This window comes from Echinops telfairi, unplaced genomic scaffold, assembly GCF_000313985.2.
Source record: "Echinops telfairi isolate 266 unplaced genomic scaffold, ASM31398v2 ScPeMD7_2;HRSCAF=8, whole genome shotgun sequence".
NCBI classification, from domain to species: Eukaryota; Metazoa; Chordata; class Mammalia; order Afrosoricida; family Tenrecidae; genus Echinops; species Echinops telfairi.
In genome coordinates this window covers 59,592,739-59,615,870 of record NW_022103898.1, presented here as the reverse complement: position 1 = coordinate 59,615,870, position 23,132 = coordinate 59,592,739, and the positions used below count along the sequence as shown (strand labels likewise).

The following is a 23,132-nucleotide window of genomic DNA, read 5'->3' as shown; positions in this document are numbered from 1 at the left end:
ACACAGAGAAATAGTGTTTTATAGTCCAGTTGTTTTGGGATTAGAGTCAACCTTTGATCTTTTTTAATCTAGTGGAATGGGTATAATTTTAGGTTTCCAGAGCACTCTGAATGGTTTTCCTAATGACTTTCTCTTCTTTGAATCTGTGTAAAGGAGAAGGAGAACTGAGGCTGTTCGCTCAGCTTCTCCAGCGTGGATTGTGTCTCAAGGGATCTGCTATAAAATCATCACATCACAGTGCTCACACAGAGCAGAAATCTCTGTAACGTTCGCTGTTCAGCAAATCATTCGTCATCATAATTGCCATGGTCGGCACTTTGCTCATTTGTAGCTTTTCCTTTCTAGCCAGAATTTTCCCCTTAGTAGAAATGATTGAGGGAGTAGTTATAAGGTTCACTCTGATTCTTCATGGTAGAAGAGGTGCAAGAACTGTGTGTTTCCAAATCCACTCCCCCTCAAACTCTGTTTATTGTGACTGCATGTTGCTTAGAGCGTGCCATTCACAGAGCATTTTCTTTATATTCTGCTGAGGCCAACATCTGTACTCTGGCAAGAAAGTTTAGGGAACATTTAGACCCCATAGCCCTTAAATGACATTTTATATTTATTTTATGAGGAATTAATTTTTTGGATTATAGATATGAAATCCAGATAAACTAATGAGCACATATACATATTAGTAAATGATTCTGGCATTTAGATATATTTTATTTCAGCATCCCCCCCACTTTTTTTGTATTTTGAAGTCTTGTGAAAAATACACCTCAAAAATTGCAAAAACTTGAAAGCATAATAACTTTTGGGGTTTAATAATAACAAACGCCTATGTAACCATTATCTATAGTTCAGCTTTTTAAAAAATTAGAACTTTTAAGTGAACTGAGTTAAGAAGCATAAAAACCAAAGAGGAGCTACACTGGTACAGATAGGAACTGAAAATCCAGGGAATCCAGGACGGATGAGCCCTATAGGACCAGTGGTGTGAGAGGCAAAACAGGGAGGGTAAAGGGAGAATGGGTAGGAAAGAGGGAACCGATTACATGGAACTGTGTGTGACCTCCTCCTTGGGGGACAGACAACTGAAAAGTAGGTGAAGGGAGACGTCGGACAGGGCAAGGTATGACAAAATACCCATTTATAAACTATCAAGGGCTCATGTGGGAGGGGGGAGCGGGGAGGGAGGGGAAAAATGAGGACCTAATGTTGGGGGTTTAAGTGGAGAGAAAATGTTTTGAGAAACGATGTACAAATGCGCTTTACACAATTGATGTGTGTATGGATTGGGATAACAGTTGTATGAGCCCCTAATAAAATGTTAATAATAAAAAAAAAAAGCTATGGTGAAAAAAAACCAAAGCTAGTGCAAGGAGAGCGAGGAGGCAGAAGGCAGTGAGCGAGTGCTCCTGCTCATCCCCGGAAGCTGACTCAGTCGAACCACCCACCGCTCTGGAGTCACTCTGACTCAAATGCTCCGTAGGTTTTCTGAGGCTGTAAATCTTGACAAAAACAGTCTCAACTTTCTCCTGTGGAGGATCTGTTGGGTTTGAACTGTCAACCTTGTTGGTGGCAGTCTAACTCTAATGCGACCATGCTCAACGACCAGTGAATAAATCCAGCATCGATGGATGCCTCCAAAGTCTGGGCAGCAGCTAAGGGCGTGGGGAGTAGGGTGACTCCAGAAGCAGGGGCGGTGAGGAACGGCGATGGCAAAGCAGCCGAGAGAACCTTTCCAGTAACGTTGTGTGACTCCTTCTTCACAGCCATTTTTGAGCTGGAATTGGGCAGTGCTCCAGAAAGGGGACACAAATGTTCAAGTGTGCTTTACACAATTGATGTCTGTATGGATTGTGATAAGGGTTGTATGAGCCCCAATAAAATGATTTAGAAAAAGAGAGAAACTCGTCTGAAGAAGCTGGAGCCTGGTATGTTAAAGCAGTGTGGATTGGCCATAGAAGTTCATAGGCCTTGCACTTGAGAGGGGTTAAAAGGAGACAGTAATGCTACGAGAGAGCACTTTGAGTCTTGCTGAGGTTGGAGACAAATGGGCAGCAGGACTGGGAGAAACTGCAATTGCAGCAGGCGAAGGGGAAGGTTCCACACAGGGAGTGACAGAGAGAAGCAGCCAGCTTTTTGCCGATGTGAGACACCATCGGAGAAAGAAAGAGCCCTCTAGTCTTTGCCAAGCCCTGTTGCTTGCATCCCAGTCCAGTCAGCTCAATATTCCCACCATTTCCATATATATACCTATCGTCTTTCTGAATTCAAGCATCCAGAACCGAATCAGCGCTGAAGAGCGACTTAAGAATGAGTTCCTCTAGCTACTTTCAGGAAAAGATAGCTAGTCCGCGCTGCTCTCTTGATTCGGATATATCGGGACCTCTGGGCCGAGTGAAGCTGCCCTCTGGTTGTCCAAGGCAGGTATCTTTCTCCCATGGAGAGGCTGCTGAGTACGGACCCTAGTCTTTTGATTGGCAGCCAGGTATTTGACCTCGGTGCTACCAGGGCAGTCAATCAGAAAAATGTCCCACAGAAAACTAGAGTATGATATTTAAAGTTAAAAAACAAATGGCGAAATGACCAAGGTTTAACCAAAAATAGTAAAGCACGCAGAATGACAAGAGGAGGATCAATCAAAAGAAAAGCATGGAGAAGAGGAATCTTATCCTATGAGATCGGACTAATGCAAAGAATCGATGATTTTCAGACTGTGGTGCTAAACATGTTTAGAGGAAGCAAAAGTCACACAGAAAACAAGGCAGCAGAAATCAGAAAACAGGAAGGAGTGTATTGGAAAGTGGATTATTAAAGATACAGTTAGGTTAAAAGTTATTACCTTATCATTTGATCTCCATTTTGAGCCATTTTAAATTAGAACAAATTTAAACTAAATTAAACTAGAATAAGTTTTTAATATTTCGACAGATTTTTCTGTATCTAAAATTCAGGATAGATAAATATATCAAGTAAGTAATTGGATGAATGGTTTCCTCATGGTATGGTAGGGGAGGTTGTAGGTAAATGGGGAGCTAATAAGAATGAATACAAGATGTAAATGTTCTGAAATTGATTGTGGTGATGATTGTACTACTTCTAAAAATATGATTGAACTATTGTATTATATGTGAATTATATGATAGCAAAATATTTAGAAAAGAAAATGGAGGAACAAAATGAGATATTCAACAAAGAAACTGAAACAAAAAAACAAAACAAAAACGAAACCTGGAAAACAAGGCAAAGTAGTAATATAATTAGAGAGAGACCATAGTAGAGGTAAACAGACAAACTGTAGAATAAGTGAACTAGAAAACAAAATAACAAGGCTCAAGAACAAGATAAAGAAGAAAAGGTAATATTGGATTTATTTAGGAATCAGTCTAATATAGACATTCCAGAGCTCTATAGTAATAGTAAAGGCATAGATATTATTTTTCAAGAGGTAACCACGGAGATTGTCAGAACTGAACAGAGAAACAAATACAGGAAGCTACATGAGTAGATCTTTGAGCAGGATTCAGAGGAGGGATGCCCTTATTGATGTTGATGGATCCTGGATGATAGGAAACATCTTTACCAGTAGTTGACTTGTGTTTTATTGATGTGAGAATGGCGAGACTTAGTTTTGTGTACTCTGAACATGTTATCAGTAGAGACTAGTTCCTGATAAAAGTACAATGGGATCATTAGGTTTTTTTGTTCTGACCTGGCACCTGTAAGAAGATGTGGGTGGAGGATAGCCTGTCAATCAGGTTGCAGCTTGATGACTTCCTTTGGAGGCGCGACGGAAATAAATGGCTCTCTGGAGGCTGGCACCTCTTTCCCTTTCCTTTCACCTTTCTGCTGGTGAGCCACTCTGAGAACTCCTGGAGCCAGGGCCATTGCAACCACAAGACTTTGCCCCTACCGGCCTGTGATCTTCTTGCATTCTGCATCATTGCATGCGACTGCATGAGTCCAAAGAGGGACTGATGGACTAGTATCAGACTTACGGACTTGAGGGGGACTGGGCTGGGATGTTTGCTTGATAGACAGTTACTTCTTGATGTAAAGCTCTCTCTACACATATATGAGAGTCACCGGATTTGTGTCTGTAGTCAACCCGGCCTAACACAGACATATTTGGCAGAACAGAGGGACAGTGGAAAAGCAGAAGGCCTTAAAGTGATGAACTGACACAGTGACTGCAGCAATGGCCTTAAAAATAACAATTGTGAGGACGGTGGAGGACCAGGCAGTGTTTCCTTCTGTTGTACACAAGGTCACTCTGTGTTGGAATTTACACCACAGCCAACAACTACAACAGCAACCACAACCCCCCAACTACCCAACCACAACCAATCACCCAGCCCAACCAACGCAACCAAACACAATACATGAATGCCAACTAAAGGAGACAAAGATGAACTCCCTGCCATCTTCTAATAAAATTCTTCAAAACCAAAGCAAAAGAATTCCGGAAGCAGCAAGAGAAAAAAGCAATGTAACATACTGAGAAGCTTTCATAGAATTAGTGTACACCCCACACCCCAGCAATTCTAGACAAAGGGACAAAATATGTAAATTATTAAACAAAAATGATCTCTAACTAAGAAGCCTCTACCCAGAAAAGAGGCCACTTAAAAACAAGTGTGGAAAATCAAGATATCTTCCACAACCAAATGCTCTGGGAATTCGCTACCAGGCCAACTCTGCAAGTCTGAAGAGAATACACCAAGGGAACAGCACGACCATGAACTAAGTGCTTGAATTTATGCACTGCATGAGGGCAACACAGAACACACTTCTAACTAGGATCACATTAGTTCGTACCACATAGAATGGGAGAGAAATAGGGAACAGCATGCACATCCCTATTTAAAAAATAAAAAGCTGGAACTCAGCCTGTGTCCTGAGATCACCTGTTATTGAAATGGTAGAGTCTAAAACAAAATGAAGGATATTATCCATAAGACAGGTGTCCTATGTAAAAACCCATCAGTGTTAAATGAATAGGTCAATAATTATTCAAAACAAAAGATAAGATAACAGAACAGGGAAACTAGAGTATAAGAAAGGGGGAAAACAACACAAAGAGATTAAGATGCATTGTAACTAATCTCACTGAATAATTTTTGTGGAAATTGTCAAATGGATATTTAACTTGTGTACATTGTTAATAAATCCCAGTAAAGTCTTACCTAGAAAATTGCTCGCAAAAATAGTGCACAGTTCCCATATACCACTTAACCCTGGCCAGGACAAAAATAGTGCACAGTTCCCATATACCACTTACCCTGGCCAGGACAAAAATAGTGCACAGTTCCCATATACCACTTACCCTGGCCAGGACTTTCTTTGGCTGGCAAGAAAAAGATGGGAACCAAAATAAGAGAGTCAAGTGTTGTCTGGGGGAACACTGGAAGAATTTAACCTTGCCTTTAGCACGCAGGAAGGTGCCCTGGTGGCATAGGGATCATGCACTTTGTTGTTAACTACCAGGCCAGCAGTTTGCAACCAACAACCACTCTGTAGGAGCACGAAGGGGCTTCCTTCTCCCATAAAGAGTTAGGGTCTGGGAAAACTGCAGGAACAGTCATACCCTGTCCTTATAGCGTCGCTATGAGTTGGCATAGACTCAATAGCAGCGAGTTTGGTTTTGGGTTTGGTATTATGCAGGCCACTTCCGACATTGTGGCACCCAGTTCTGCATAACTCACACAACCACCCACTAGATTATACACACTCTGCGTACAGGGATCATATGGTAATCATGGAGGTTTGCCCCCATCACGCCTTTTACGTTGGGAATTGAAGACAAACATCTATTAGAATGAGATTATTAAATAAAAAGTTTAGCAAAACCCTTCTGAGGACCCGTGGTGGCAATTTATTATGCTCTGTTTTATTTCAGTGGTGACCATTTTTTAAGCTAAAAATTCGTTATTATTTGATGAGTGGACAGAATATTTGAAATCAAAGCTCCCTTGAAAAACTTAAGGCATGTATCTGATGACCACATCTTTACTTATTTTGAGGAATAGGTTTATGAACTATTAGTTAAAGAATAATAACAGTGAGAAAGTGCAATAGATAATACATTTAACTCATTTTTCCCTAGAAGAAACAACATTTGCAAATTCAGTGTTTTTTTAAAGACATAAGCACATTTAGAGCAATCAGAAATGAAAGTAACTATAAAGGATGGAGGGTGGGGAGAGCATTTATGGTGAGGCTGAAGTTGCCATTTATTTTAGATGCTAATAAAAGGGGAAAGAACACAACAAATGTTAAGAGCTTACATTTGTTATCCCTGCTATAACCCCAGAGACAGGCTTTATTATGCCCATTTCCCCCTGGGAAGCATTAGTTCAGAGATGTTACCTGATTTGAAAGCCTGTGCGGTTCTGATCCACACTGTCATCTCTTCACTCACTGCAAAATCCCAGGCCAACCAGTCGATCAGGATCTAATTGAATCGCTCTTATTCCTCAACTTAGTCGTATGAACTATCTGTGAATGGAAATGTCACGGGAATTTCTTGGGCTTCCTTTCAAGATCTTTAATAACATAATTTTTCAGAACTGGCTCAAGAGTTTTCTTCTCTGGGAGACTGCACTTTTTCAGGCTTAGCTAGTGACCTATAGTTGTTATATGCTACTGAGTCAAGTTTGACCCACAAGGACCTTATGGGACCTTGTAAAACTGTCCATACAGTGTTGTCTGGTGTCTTTAGAGAGCAAATTGCCTGGTAGTTCTTCTGTGGAGCCACAGGGTGGGTTCAAACTATCACCCTTTCACTTAGCAACCAAACACCTCACTCTTTTCACTAGGAGGGCTGATTCTATTATTTGTTAGCACGTTGGTATATTAGTTCTAGCTCTCTGTGCCTGTCTCTCCCACAAAACTCTGAGCTCCTCGATCCTTACTATTAAAGTGGCACACAGCATGGCAGCCTCGGTATCATTTAGGAGCATTTAAGAAAAACACTCTCAAAGTCTTTCCCAGATCTGTTGTTGGTGTTGTGGGTTGTCAATTTAATGCAGCACATAGCAACCTATGTACAACAGGTGAAAGGCAGTCCAGTTCTGTGTTGCCCTTAAAATCATTGTTATCTTGGAACCCACTGTGTAGACCTCTGTGAGAATCCGTCTATATTCTCCAGGGACTGGACCTTCTTGATCACATGTCCAGAGTACATGAGACAAAGCCTTTTGGTCCTTACATCCAAATAGCATTCTGCCTGTACTTCTTCCAAGGCAAATTCATTTTTGTTCTGGAAGTCCATGGTTCTTTCAATATTCTTCACCAACACCATAATTTATAGGCATCAATTCTTATTTATTGCCCAGTTTTTACATGAATGAGGTAATGGAAAAGAACATGGCTTGAGTCAGGCGCCTTAGTCCTCAAAGTTTGCTCTTTAGCACTTTAAAGAAATCTTTGTGCAAAATATTGCCCCAATGTGATACATCATTTGATTGATGCTTCCATGGACATTGATTATGGATACAAATAAAAGGAAATCCTTGAGAACTTCAATCTTTTCTCAGTTTATCCTGATGTTGCTTTTGGTCCATTGTGAGGTGTATTGTTTTCTTCACATTGATTTGCAGTCTGTGTTGAAGGCTACAGTCTGATCTTCGTTAGTAAGTGTCCCAAGCCCTCTTCACTTTCAGCAAGCAGGGTTATCTCATTTGTATAGTGCAGGTTGTTAATCTACTTCCACTCCTGATGCCATGTTCTTCATAACATCCAGCATCTCAGATTATTGGCTCAGGACACAGATTGAATAAATACAACCCAGGCACATCCACTTTCTGGTTTAAACTTTCCCTTGTTCTATTCTAACAATTGCCTTTTGGTCTATGACAGCTTCTGCATGACTACAATGAAGTGTTCTGGAATTTTCATTGCTTTCAATGTTATCCACAATTTGTTAGGATTCTCATAGTCGAATGCTTTTGTGAAGTCAATGAAATACAGGTAAATAATGTTCTGGTATTCTCTGATTTCAACCAAGATCCTTATGACACCACCAATGGTGTTTCTAATTCGACATCATCTTTTGAATGCAGCTTGAGCTTTTGGCAGATTTCTGTCCACTTACCGCTGCAACCATTGTTGAATAATCTTCAGTAAAATTTTAATTGCACATGATATTTGAAGGGGCACTGAATTAGTTAATGTGGTTCTTCTAGCCAAAGTCTATAACTCCCATCAAACAACCTTTCCATGTGTGGGTCTGGTAAGAAGGCGGGGGATAATACTGATCAGATTCACCTGTGAGTAATTGAAAACAGGATTCCTGGGTGTGCCATCCTGCTGTGTATAACATGAGAAGGAAGACTAGGGGTGTCATCATCAGCAAGAGGCAAGAGTGGACCAGAGGTCACTGCATAGGGTCCTTCTGGATCCAGATGACAGTTATACCAGCAAAGGGGCAGCATTAACACCAGGAGCTAGAGCATGAGACTGAGAGGGATGAACTTCCCAACCCACTGAGCAAGTTAAGATTAATGCTGTTGTTCAGGAGGTGGATTTTTCCAGCGGGGCTCCTCTGGGTACTTAAAAGAGCAGGGTTTGCTGATCCATAGAACATGAGCTTAATGCCTTTGGATTGGGGTTTACAGCAGAATGGTACACCACTTTGGTCATATTAATAGACCTGTAACTTTGTCACACACATTTCCAGGTTAGCAACTACCCTGAGCACTTCTCATGGGCATTACAATTTGTTAACTTCTTTAATAAATCCTTTAATCATGGATTTGATCTGTGAGTTTCTGTGTAGCCATTGCAATGGATATTGGAGAGAGCAAGCATAGAAGTAAAATAGAGAACGCTAACTAAGACAATTCAATTTTAAAATACAGTGAACCCTCGCCACTTCGCGCTTTGACTTCCGCGGCTTCACTCTATCGCGGTTTTTGCGTAACAGCGCATGCTCTGTCATTACTGCCACTGATCGGCTCATACTGTACACGCTTGAAGCCATAAATAATATAATAAATAATAAATGATAATTGTAACGTCCAAAATGTTTTACTGCATTTTCCCTTTTTCGTTTAATAAATTGGGTAATACGAGTGTAATGGTGACTAAAGGGTGTTTTTTAATGTGCTCTATGCTCTAACTACGAAAATATTTGATTTACAAATAAGGAATCCTACTTCGCGGAATTTCATTTATCACGATAGGGCCTAGAACTGATTAACCGCGATAAACGAGGGTTCACTGTATTGTTAGATAATTTAGGTACTTTAAAAAGTTAGTGGAAAAATTCATTCTCTTAATCTCTCTTTTCTTTTTCACAAGCTTTCAAAAACCCTGGTATCCAATTGGTTCATCTTTATTTGGAATGGGAACAAATAGGCATCTCTTTCAGGCTGTAGTCTGTAGCTATCTTCCAAACAGATAGCCATCTTCTAAATAGTTGAATGAGTGTCTCCAGGGTTGGAGCCATTTATTGAAACTTCTGAATTGTTATTTTATTAGTTTCTTAGTGCTATAAGTTCTTGATAATATTTTTGTTGTTCAATATCTGGTCTATGATGTCGCCAGGTCATCTTTGTTTTATTACGACACTATGTAACAGAACACTACTGGTCTTGCACCATCTCCATAATTGTTGTCATTGTAGCAGGTATTCTGAGAAGCCATCTTTTGTAGGGCTTGCCTCTTTTTTGCCGAATCTTTCAATATTGTGACTGAACCCTTTCCTTTCCTTTTCAGTTCTGTCAACTTGAAAAATGCTGGGTATGTTTTTCATTCTTAGTTGTTTATTTCCAGGTGTTTGAATTTTTCTTGATAACAACCTCTAGGTTTTGAAATCTTCTGTTTAGCTCTTTTGATTCAGCCTCTCTCTATTGGCTTTAGCTACTATTCTGTGTCCCAAAGCACATTTCCGCGTCCCCTCTGGTTGTTTTTTTTTTTTTTTAGTGACTTTGCCTTTTTAATGTATGGTATCCTTGACGTGATCCCACTACTCATCTGGTTTAATGTGTCCTATCTGTTCTAGAGATGGCCTTTTAAATCCATGCCCTACTTTGGCTTTCATGGATTTCTTTTTTCAGCTTCAACTTGAACTTGCGTATGAGCCATTGATGGTCTGTTTTCATAGTTGCTCCATGACTTTGTTTCATCAGATGAAATTGAACTTTTTCCATTATGTCCTTCCACAGATAAAATTGATTTGATTCTTGTGTATTCTAACCAATCATTTCCATGTGTGCAGTCATTGAAGCTGTTTAAAAAAGGCATTTTCAATGAATAGGTAATTGGTCTTGAAAAGTGTTATCAAACAACATTCAGCATTTTTTCTATGTCCAAAGTCATATTTTTAAACTACAGATTTTTTCTGTGTTCTCAATTTTCACATTTAATCACCTCAGACCTACTTAGAATTTATACTTTAATGGAATCTCTGGATGTCTTACCTATACTTTATAGGTTGATAAGTGCTGTGTTATTACATGGTGAGCACTCATTTCAGCAAATAGAACATAAATATGTAGTAGAGCCACCGTTCTTTGTGTTTTTTTCCTTTTTATGTTTGTGGGCAGTGCTATTTTACAAACTTTTTTGTCATCCCAAACTCAGTGCATATTAAGTCATAACTTTCTTTTTCTCCTCCTCTTAGCCCCTGAGAATTACTAATATATATTCTACCCTGGACATTTGCTTTCTTTGGGTGGGACTGTACAGCAGGTGGGATTGTACAATAGCTGGCCTTTTCTATCTGGGCGATTTCACTTCGCATAATGCTTTCTAAGTTCATCTATTATGTTGTGTGTATCACAACTTCATTTATGTGTATGGAGTAAGTAATATTCCAGTGTATGTGTGTACCTTCTTTGGGTGATATACCCACTTTCTGGTTGTCAGTTAATAACTAAAAGGCTGGCTGTTTGAAACTATCAAGAAACTCTATAGCAGAAAACCCTGCCAGTCTACTTCTGTCAAATTTCAGTCATTGAAAACTCTACAGAACGAACTTCCACTCTGACGCCCATGGGGTCCCCAGGAGCCAGCATGGGTGACAGCAGATTTCCTGGGTTTTCCTAGTCACTTTGCTCATCCATTCATTTGTTGACAGCATTTTGGTTGTTTCAAGTTTTCAGTATTAAGGCGAATGCTACAATGAACATTGGTGTTTAAGTATCTGTGTCCTACTTTTACTTTTTTCAACATATACCTAGGAGAGGGATTTCTGACTCATATTGTAATTGCATTAAAAAATACTTTTATTGGGGGCTCTTACATCTCTTATCACGATCCATTCATTCATCCAGTGTGTCAAGCACATTTGCACATATGCCGTCATCATCATTTTCAAAGCATTCTCTTCCCACTTGAGCCCCTGATATCAGCTCCCCATTTCTTTCCTCTCCCTCCCCTCCCCACCCACCCTCACGAACGCTCGATAAGTTATAGATCATTATTTTCATATCTTACTTCGTCCTCTGTCACTCCTCACCCACTTTTCCATTATCTGTCCCCCTGGGAGGGGGTTCTAGTTGATCCTTGTGATTGATTCCCCTTTTCTTCCCCCACCGTCCCCTAATCCTGGTATCTCTACTCTCATTGTTGGCCCTGAGGGGTTTATCTATCCTGGATTCGCTGCATTGGGGGTTCTTATCTGTAGCAGTGTGCATGTTTTGGTCTAATCTGATTTGTAAGGTAGAATTGAGGTCATGGTAGTGGGGTGAAGGAAGCACCAAAGAGCTAGAGGAAAGTTGTGTGTTTCATCGGTGCTATACTGCCCTCTGACTGGCTCAGCTCTTCCCTGTGAACCCTCATTTTTAACTTTTTGAGAAGTCACCAATCAAATTTCTTTTTCCTGAGTTTAGGAGGGTGTGGACACTGGCTTTGTGGGGTGGTTAGAGGCATGCTTTAGAAGTGTTGATTGGCAGAGGTCTAATCCTTCCATTGCTGCAGGATCTGAGCCACATGGTCAGTGGGCCACAGGAGAGTCCTTCTCCTTATACAGGCCAGAGTAACTAAACCCACATGTCTACTCCTCTGCCCCAACATATAATGGGCAGGAGCAACCAGCTCTCAACACAAAGCTGCCAAGAAGTGGGAATAGAGAAGTAAATCTAAAACTTAATTTTTAGAGCTCCTTCAGAGACAACGAATAGTTCCTCTCCTTAATTATTCACGGAGTTACCTTGGTGGTATTTATAGATTGTGATCAGGTTCCCTCCTTGATGCGCATTCTGGAGACCGTGTAAATTTAGTTTCCCCGAGTGTGTCTCATATGTCTTTTCCATGGAGCCAAGACTGACATGCATTCTATCCCCTTTTTCTGGCTCTATGATTTATCTGCACTGTTCCTAAAGTGCCGGAGTCAGAAGAGCTCCTGCTCATGGTCTTTGGCTGCTTTAGATTCACTGCTACCTACCTGGTTGTTTTAAATGCCTTTCCTAATAGACATATCTGAAAGTTGCATGCAGATTATTTTTATTGTTTTCTATTGTCAGTCTATACAGACTTTAAATGTCATAGAGTGGATAAGTGGACCATTGTCCTGCTGCATGCACTTGACTATGGGTAAGCACAACACGAATGATCCTTTTAGGTAGGAACTTGAGAAATGTGAAAACATCAACAAAATCAAGTAAATTCTCAAACCAACACAGTGAATAGAGTAACTTGCAGATGTTTCCAATCTGCAGGATTTTCTACTAATTGGATTTCCAAAATATGTTTTATATGACTTTGTGAACAAGTGACACTGTGCCTGCTTATGTTTTCACACAGAGTGTTGGAAAGCAAAGCTTTTTCTCTTTCTTGGCTATACTTATTTATTAGGTTGATGCCAAGCTTTCTGCTGAAGCCTTTTATTGCCAACTTAAGGCTTTATTTCATCATCCCTCCTCAGGCAAAAATCCCGTTATTTTCTAACTAAGGATGGCAGCGATGATTGTGTTTTTGCTGGGCAATTATGCCAAAGGTGAGTCGATGATGTAAGTAGGGCGTGACCTCTTCAGTTGGATAGCTTCTATCTGTAGCACTTATCTAGTATATTTTAAAGAATTCTAGGAAAGTGATGTGATAGATGTTTACTCCTTAAGTTGGCCTTTAGAAGGCAGAATTATTGTTAGTAGAGAAAAACTTGTTTGAGAATTGATGTGTGGTGGGAAGTGTTAGACTAGGAGTTAGACAGTGTAGGTTCTACCTTTAGATCCCCAAGTTATATGACTTTGCCCACTTTGTTGATACCTGAGGATGTTTCTTCTGGTTCGAAACTCTATGCACAGAATTTAGTAATTGATTTATGTAAGCCCAAACCAAAATAACAAACCTAGTTGATCCCGACTCAGGAAGACAAGAGCGCAGAGTAGAAGTGCCCTGGAGGGTTTTTCCAAGGCTTTAACTGGGAAAGTAAGGCAGCTGGTGTATTCAAGTCACTGGCTTCGGAGTTAGCAGCCCAGCCCTTTGTACACTCACAGCCCTTTGCAGACAGTGATGTGTGGTAAACAAGTGGCAGATGATGATGAGGATGCTCTTGGTGTAATTTATTTTGGTAATGTAATTGAAGCCCCGCGAGAAAGACATGTTCTAAGTAATTATCCAGAATGTACAACTTATCTTTAGAAAATGAGATGTAAACACAAAGAGACTACTAATGTATGCCCCATGCCCACTCCTCACCCTTGCCCAAGAATATTAAGACACAACAGATAAGATACTGAGAACTTTTAAAAGAGGAACCGATGTTGAAATGTTTTCTCTTTTTAAGAAGGTTGCATACTTTCTTCTTGGCCTTTGGCAAATATCAAGAATAGTATCTGTTCTTAGCAGTTTAAAAGGGTTGTCTTCTGTAGGAGACATATATAAATCATTTTATTGGGGACTTGTACAACTCTTATCACAATCCATACATCCATCCATTGTGTCAAGCACATTTGTACATTTGTTGCCATCATCATTCTTAAAACATTTTCTTTCTACTTGAGCCCTTGGTATCTGCTCATTATTCCCCCTCCTTCTCATCCCCCCTCCCTCATGAACCCTTAATAACAAGTTATTATTTTGTCATATCTTACACTGTCCATCATCTCCCTTCACCCACTTTTCTGTTGTCTGTCCCCCAGGGAGGGGGTTATATTAGATCATTGTGATTGGTTCCCCCTTTATCCCCCACCTTCCCCTTCCTCTCCTGGTATCTCCACTCTCACCACTGGTCCTGAGGGGTTTAATGTCCTGGATTCCCTGTGTTTCTAGCTCTTATCTGTACCAGTATACATCCTCTAGTCTAGCTGGATTTGTAAGGTAGAATTGGAATCATTAAAGTGGGAGGTGGGGGGGAATCATTCAAGAACTAAAGGAAAGCTGCATGTCTTATCGTTGCTACACTGCATCCTGACTGGCTTGTCTCCTCCCTGCGACCCTTCTGTAAGGGGATGTCCAGTTGCCTACAGATGGGATTTGGGTCCCTACTCTGCACTCCCCCTCATTCACAATGATATGGTTTTGTGTTCTTTGATGCCTGATACCTGATCCCTTCAACACCTCGTGGTCACACAGGCTGGTGTGCTTCTTCCATGTGGGCTTTGTTGCTTCTGAGCTAGATGGCCGCTTGTTTACCTTCAAGCCTTTAAGACCCCAGGTGCTATATCTTTTGATAGCCAGGCACCATCAGCTTTCTTCACCACATTTGCTTATGCACCCACTTTGTCTTCAGCAATCGTGTCAGGAAGGCAAGCATCATGGAATGCCAGTTTAATAGAACAAAATATTCTTGCATTGAGGGAGTACTTGAGTAGAGGCCCAATGTCCATCTGCTACCTTAATACTAAACCTATAAATATATGCACATAGATCTATTTCCCCATATATAAAATATATATTTATATATTTTTGAGCGAAAAATTCTATGAAGTACATTTGTGAGAATTGGACAGTGTGACAAATTATTTTATTGAACTTCCAGCTTGTTTGAACAACTCCGTATGGAAGGGTTCACTTTCTTTGTCTCAGTATCTTAGGACAATTAACTAATAATTTTTATAAACTTTTGCCCTCTGAAGGTCATAAACAGCTTTATTTGGTTTTATGCTAATTATTTTATCAACTATTTTAAAGAAAAGAGTGAAGCTTTTAGTCTTAAATTTTTTTGGTTTTATTTTTCTATCGTATTTTCTGTTCTGTTTAGGACCAACATTACCTATTTTATTATTAGCCCGACAAATGACATATCATTCTTTATCTTCATGCTAATTTTCTCAACATTAAGTCTCAACTTGCACTCCTACTGTCTCGGTCATTTCCCACTGAGTATGAACCTCAATAATGTCATTTAACCTCTTTGAGGTCTCATTTGCCTCATTTTTAATGAACCTCAATAATGTCATTTAACCTCTTTGAGGTCTCATTTGCCTCCTTTTTAATGAATGTCAGACTGAGACATATGCTCTTTCAACTCTGATGGTCCTGTTGGCTCTAGCAGTAGTTTGCCTCTCTAGTCTTCTTTGCTTTCATGACAATTTCTATTCTTCCTCCTTTAATATGATCCCTTTTGCTTGAAAATATACATCCTTTTCACTGGTTTATATTTCTATCTACTCACTTAAAATAAATTGTTTTAACTCTACAAGGCATTTGTTTCTTGAACAAAGAAGAAGACATGGGTGTATGGTCTCTGCCGGTAATGGATGCTGACTGGTTGGTGTAAAGGTAGCAAGGCGTGTCTCTCATCATAATTGTGACAAATCTGCAGGGCAGCCACCTCCGAGTGCTCCGCAGGATAGCCTGAGACTTGATTTGCAGCAGCTCTGCAAGTGACATTCTTCTGCTGACCAATTCATTTACCTCACATCTTTTCAGATGTGTCTTTTGAGAATACATGCAAGCAGACCTCTTCATTCACCTCTCCCTCTCAGAGTTGGTTTCTAGAGAAACCATTCTCAGATGGTACCATTCATAAGTTTACACGTCAATTAGGATTGTAGACAAGGAAACTAGTGTTTAGGGTACACTGAGCTTCTGTTATAGGTAATGGGGAAATTTGAAACTAGATCTACTCAGTTGTGATCAGTTGAGAAACTTGAAGAACTGTGAAAAGAGACAGGAAAAGTTGGCTACACACACACATACACACACACGAATGAGTGTACATATGTACCCCTTTTATTTTTAAGCATCGTAAGCACAATGGTGAAATTACAATTGGTTTTATGAGGATTTGGATGGGGGAGTGTGAAAAAAATAAAACAACTCATCTTGGGATATGAGGATTCATAAGACTACAGGGAAAGTCCTGACCCTTGATATATGTTAAGTTAGCCACTCACATGAAGGGATAAAAGTACTTTATAGCCAAATGCTTTCACAAAGAGAGCTTAGACGGAGAGAATGTGTGCACAGATTCAGAGCCATGCGTGGCTGGTGTAGAGGACATCTGTTGGCTTGTTTGTTTTCCTGTCTAGTATCTATGCTCTTCTAATATTAGCACCTTGATTCTGATTAGATTTAGCTACAAAAATGTGAACCCCACAAATAAGCCAATTAGAGACATAGCTCACTGTTTTATACACACACACACACACACACACACACACACACACACGACGTGGAGAGGTGCTCATATATTGTCTGAGGCCTAGCTTCACTTAATCCTATTACTCTACCATATATGATTTCCATTCCCAAAGCTACTTGATGTGTAAACTGGCTGCTGAGCCTAAAAATATCCCTTCTGTGTTTCAGCCAGCAGTTAGGAGAAAGAGGAGAAAATGGCATGTCATCTATTGCTAAGGATACTTATTAGAAGTTGTATACAACAATGTCCTTTTAGGTACCGTTAGACAGAACATAGTCACATGGTCACACCTACCTATGAGGGAGAGTAGAAATATAGTATTTATGCAACAGATCATATAGGACACTAAATAAATGAAAGAGAAAATATTGGGACTTCTGCCATAGAAACTATCACCTCTCAAAACACAGTCTTGTTAGACACCGAAGGGTAGGCATGGGATTTAAACCTGCTGAGCCATGCTCTGTCCATGGGATTTGAATGCGAGTTGAGTGAATGAAGAGTGGTGTGGTGGGTGCTCTGGGGAGATCATCCACGGAGTGCTGTAAGGTGGAACGCTCTGTTTTCACCAGGTTTTTTCATCACTTTTACACACACACACACACACACAAACCTCTAACACATTATGATATCTATATAAAAGTTTGACATTATTTGATAAGAAAGAATGCACTGATGAGTTTTAAGTAGAAAAATAACATCAAATTTTCTGTTAGAAAATTAATTTTTAAAAAGTGGAGCTCAAAATGAATTGAAAGGAGTTAAGTTTGAATGTGCCAGAGAGTCCTAAGATTGGCTCATGATCTAGATGAGTGGCAGAATCTATGATAGCTATGTGCATGGAGCCATGAAGTATGGTTTGAAGGTTTTCGGGGAAGTAGTACTTATTGACAAATATTATTCATTAGCAAAAGATTAATTGGTATTTAAAAAGACACTTCCAATAGAATGTCCTAAAAACAAGTGCAATGTTTCTTTCAAATCTTTTTCTAGTGAATAATGGATATAGAATGGGAAAACAGACAGTTGAGAACATGTTGGAACAAGTAGTCTAGAGAAGTGGCATGCTACGAAACGCCAGGACATATTACGTGGCAAGGAGGATCAAAACAATTTGAAATCAGTGCTCAAGAGACAAATATCTTCTACGTAAAATGAAATTACCTTAAAAAGTCCCATGTTTCTGTGAATGTGGAAAAAATTGAAATAAAATCAGAGCTCATTTAGAAAAACAGTGCCAAAATTTAGTGATTATTTTTCTGGATTGTCAGTATGTCTTATTGTTATATTTTGATTGTTTTTCTTTGTTTGTGTCATTACATAAATAAACTAAAAATTTAAACATATGAACATAACCTTTTTTTTTTATTGGAAAATGAGGAAAGTAGTATAAATGAGAAGAAGCTAAATCTACCAGAGCTAAGCGTTTCTCAGCACTCTTTTCTCTTTAGATGTGTTCTCTAGATTTTTGCGTCTTGACGGCACAGCAGCAAGAAGAAGGGTTCCCGCACATTCTGAAAATGGAAGCGTATTCCTGTTCAAGGTGTAGTTTTGAATGAACTCTGTCTGTTTCCCAAAGAGGGCAGTAGTATAGAGCATCTGGTTACTCTTGGTGACTGAGATGAAGAACCAGAAAAATCCATTTTTATTTTCATTAGCTAGATAAATATGCAATTAATAAACTGGATACTATTGAAGCCTGATATTATAGTATTTATGGCACACTTTCTCAAATTTAGTTAATAATTCCAAGGAAGAATTCGTTCTATTGTGTTTTGTTACATTACAGGAAGATGAAGTTATATATATAGAATTTTGAACACATTTTTCTTCATTATAATGGCATGGAATATAGTTATGTCAAAAAGATTCTTGGATCGAGATTTTTTTTCTTTTTTGCATTTTGGAACACAGCCATTATAGTGACTAGACTTTGATGTCTTATTTAGTTTTAATGAGAAAACTAATAATCACAGCCAACGTAAAGACTTTGTTAATATTTCCCCATCCATCTCCTGGCATTTGGACAGTCATAAAAACCATGAATCAATTTTGCAGTTACCGATTTCTGTGGGCCACATCTGGTCGCTATGGCCATCTTCAGGCTGCTGCTGTGATGCCTCTGAATGGGGAGTCTGAGAGACCCAGCACGCCATTGCTTCATAGGAAGGGCCTTCAAAACGCTCATGGAAATAGTGCCCTGCCTTTCATTTTAAACATTTTATAGGCATCTAGTCCACGTAAGCATATGATCCAGTCGTGCCAGCGCATCCACATTATCTTTGAATTTACATTTTTTTCAATATCTTTAAGAACATAGATCCTGGTGGAATAATGAGTACTTAATGGGTGTTTTTGTATTTTTTTATCTTTCTTTTAGATATAACTTAGTTGTAAGTTTATGTAATTTTTAATAATGACCACATTTACCATTAAGCTTCCAGAATTTATACAACTGTAAATGGACTTTTTCAAACAGTAGATTTGACCTCAGCAAACTACTGTCTGGGTGGTTGGCCATGAAATGTCAGGCATTGAGCATCAGGGGGTGCCTGGGTGCCAGGTGAACAGATTCTCTTGGCCCCCAGAATTCTTGCATCTGTGAGAAGTAGAGAGACCCCCTCACTGCCCCCCCCCCTGCCTCCTGTATCAAAGGACTGCTCTGGATTGAAATAACATAACACAGTGACTCTTTCTGGTCCTCTCAAAGTGACAAGTGTTCCCTAGGTGGGTGAAGCTATAGAACAAGCATAGCATATCTTGATAGAAAATCAATTTTACTCAGATATTTGATAGAAAAATCCATTATTTTTCTATTAAAATAAGAAGAACTTACCATGCAAAACCTTATTTTTCAAAAGAAAATGTCAGACAGTCTCAAAATCTGCTGGAGGAAGGGGTATGGTTTGGGATGCATTGCCAGGCTTTGCCATCCCCCTTTGTCTTGGCGGACAGGGAGAGGCACTGCTGAAGGAATCTGCTCTAGCTGCCGACTAGTCTGGACTGTTTGGGTGCGGAATTCGTGTCCTTATGTCTCTCTAACAACAATTGTTCAGGATTCACTGGAGAATGTTTGCAAAGGTCTTTAATGGCAGATAGGTAGAAACCTTTACCCGGGGCTGCCAATAATGGTGTTTCAAGTGCAACTTTTATAAAAGCATTGAGTCAAGAAGGCACACATCCAGGATGAAATCTAGTTGGCAAAATCCTGTGAAGTATAATTCCTCTGGTCAGATGGATCCGTTTGTGGTTTGTCTGCCCAGGTGAGATGTGTTCCAATTGTTTCTTCCAGAGAAGCATCTTTATGTCAATTCATCCTTCAGGAGGACGTGCCATTTGAAATTTGTGTGCTTGGAGGTGGGTCCCCTGTTTCAAGCACTATGTGGGTAATCTGTATGTGAGTACGTACTGCAGCTGTATTTCTTGTGTGTTGTGTGTCCAGTGTGTAATTCAGAGCCTGTCACATAGGAAGCACTGAGTAAGTATATGTTGAATGAACGAGTGAAAAGGTGGAGGATGAAAAGGTGGAAGATGGATTTGGAGAGGACAATATTGAAGAAACGTGCCAACCCTAAATGAGCAATACTGAAGCCCTCCAATTATATAAGACTAATAAAAACAGAAAGTGGATCTTCCTATTCCCAAATCAGTAAAATGTTCATTCGCAACTAGGGGGCTATGCAAGCACTGTATTCTGATTATTATCACCTACTCTGTAATACATCATCTACCCATTGTGTTCCTAGTTGCTGTTGAATTGCTTCTGACTCCTGGTGAGCCCTTGTACAACAGGGCGCAACACTGTCTGGGTCTGTACCATCTTCCCAATTCCAAGTTTGCTCAAGTTCATGACTGTGGTCCTTATGCACTTCCGAGTCCTTTCCCACCTAGCAACTTACCTTCCAGCACTATATTGGACAATATTATATTGTGATTCTTAGTATTTTGTTTGATTTATTTTTTCAGAAGTAGCTTACCAAGCCTTTCTGACTAGTCTGTCTTATTTTGGAAGTTCTGCAAAAACCTGTCCACTATGGACAACCACCTCATGTTTGAAATACAGGTGGCACAGCTTCCGGCATCATTGCAATAAATGAGCCACCCCAGGATGACAAATAGATAGATACCTGGTCCGTAACTAGTAGCTGAAAACAACACTTACTATTTCACATTTTCTCTGGGTCAGCAAAATAGTCATGGTTTAACTGGATCCTATAGCTTATGATGTCACACAAGACGATGATCCAGGTGTTTCCAGGGGCTGCAATCATTGCAAGGCTGGAAAGGGGAAATTTACTCATATTGTTGGCAAGATTGTGGTCACCATGAGTTGTTTTGACTGAGGGCTTCTGTTCCCTGCCCTCATTGGTTGGAGGTTGCCTATAGTCAGAAACCGTGAGATTCAGTGATGGATCCACCACCCATCCATTTGTCATAATGGGTGGCCTGTTTATTGCTATCGTGCTAGAAGCTAGGTGGCCTCTCCACAGACCAGCCCCAAACACGGCAGCTGGTTTAACGAGCATGAGCAAGCGAAAAGAGCCAGAGAACCGGCAAGCAAGAGAGCAAGTGTGAGAGCTAGATAGATGGAAGAGGGTGGGGTTCTAGAAGAATGATACGGAAGTCAGTGTCTTTTCTAACTGAATCTAGGGTCTGACATTCGTCGTTTTCACCAGATTCTCTGAAGGAGCTCTGATGGTGTTTTTAGGTACACCTTGGCTGCTGACTTCAAGGCCAGTGGTTCAAAGGCAACAGCCATTCAGTGAGAGAAAGTTGAGGCCATCTGCTGTCATAAAAATGTACAGCCCTGAAAGCCCTATGCAGGGTGACTAGGAGTTGGAATTGACCCGATGGAAATAGGTTCTTTTTTGCCGCCCCACCCCACCCCCAAGAAGCAATTGGTTAGGGATAGCTAATACGGGAGAAGGGGGATTGGACGAGGGCAAATACCAGCAGGCAGGGTTCATTGGGAGCATTGCACAGACTACCTTGTGTGCTTTGTTGTTCGTGTGAGTAAAGCTTTGAACTTTAGTTCAACTTTTTAAAAGCTGATATGTGTCAGTCATCTGGAAATGTGTTTCTTTAATCCTGTTAAGGCCATAGAAATCTTCTGGTTCCTGGTCTGATTCTTAGTGTGTGTGTGTTTCTCCACCTTCTTCTGTATCGCCCTGGACCACTGGCGAGGCTGTTAATCACTTTGATCCCTGACTGTGACCTTTATCTTTTCCTTTGGGGAGTTCAGCTATAAGAACAACTCCGTAATTGATTCAGGCCATCTCTTTTCTTTTTGGTGTGAAACATTTTTATAAGATTATTCTAGGAGTCATTTGAAGTCTTGGCAAATACAAGTACAAGCTTGAAGGGAAAAATCTATTTCTTATTTCTCTTTTCCTGTTGCTGAGACAGAGAATAATTTTTCAGATTAAAAGTCATTTGAGTGATTCCAAAATGGAAATAAAAACTTGTAGTGGCCGCAATGATACTGTCTTAAGCTTAAAAAAAAACAAGATGAATATGCATGAATTCCAGTCAACATGCATTCTTTTGAGTTCTATGCATTCCAAAGAAGTGTGTTAGCACTTTGACGGATATACATGGCCAAAATAATATAAAAGAATGAAGTTTCTGCAAATTTTCTTGACTTGAAATCATTTAATTTTATATTTTTTGAGCTGGAAACATTTTATTTGTTAAAGGTCTTTTTCACTAATAGATTTTTCCTAGTAGGATATGGTATATGGAAAGTTTGATTTTTTTTGTTTTTTGTTTTCCTATTTCACGGTTAATGGATTTTTCTTTTTCAGGTTGAATTGTATGTCTTTCCCCTCTGACATGTTTCTAGCTTCAGGGAACTTAGTCCCCTCTGGTCCATTAATATTAGCAATCATAAATGATGTAATCCTGTTTCATTTCCACTATTGATTTTATACTGTAATGGTAACTTCTCATACATAAAGTTGAATTTGTCTAAGCATGCATTTCAGCCATTTTTCCTATGAATATCTTTGCATTCTTAAAAGCGTTAACCATATATATCTATCAGAAATCTGTTTGCTCATGCATTCACCACATAAATACATTGCTTTATTTCTAATCTTCCTTTCCTTTCTTTTCTTCTATTACCCATATTAGACAATTAGGTGTTCTTTATGTTTCGGAAAGGTTGGCCCATTATAGGGCAATGTAGTGAGGCATATTGCCAGCAAAGTAGTTGTCAGAGTGACTTGATTTGATGCCTGGGAGCAATGAATTCAAACATGGCTGTGTTTTCCTTCCCTATGTTTAGCTTCTAGCTAGAGGATTTGCTAAGATGTAATTGGCGTGTCTTTTGGTCCCTTTGGGTCCTTTTTGGCTTCTAGATAAGTGTATGTCCTTTTAGTGCCCTGTGCAGCAGACCCTGCTTACTTTACACTGAGTCCAAATATCAACCAATTCTTACTGAGAACGATGACTTATGACCAACATTCATTGCACATGCAGCTCTGGATCAAAGAGGGCCCAGCCCTGGGGTCTTGGGTTTACTTTGGTCTAGAAAAAAGGATGGGGACAGAGCATGATAGTGGGACAGGAGGAAAGTCAAGGGAAATAGAGGAAAGAGCTGGGAGGC

At 39.8% G+C, this 23,132-nt stretch overlaps 1 protein-coding gene and 1 pseudogene across 1 annotated transcript in view; both read left to right on the top strand.

The window, feature by feature from the left end:
* Positions 1-23,132, top strand: part of TRHDE (thyrotropin releasing hormone degrading enzyme) — a 528,098-nt gene that overhangs the window by 100,819 nt on the left and 404,147 nt on the right. The window lies entirely within an intron of this gene.
* LOC115870879 lies at positions 13,735-13,851 on the top strand (annotated as a pseudogene).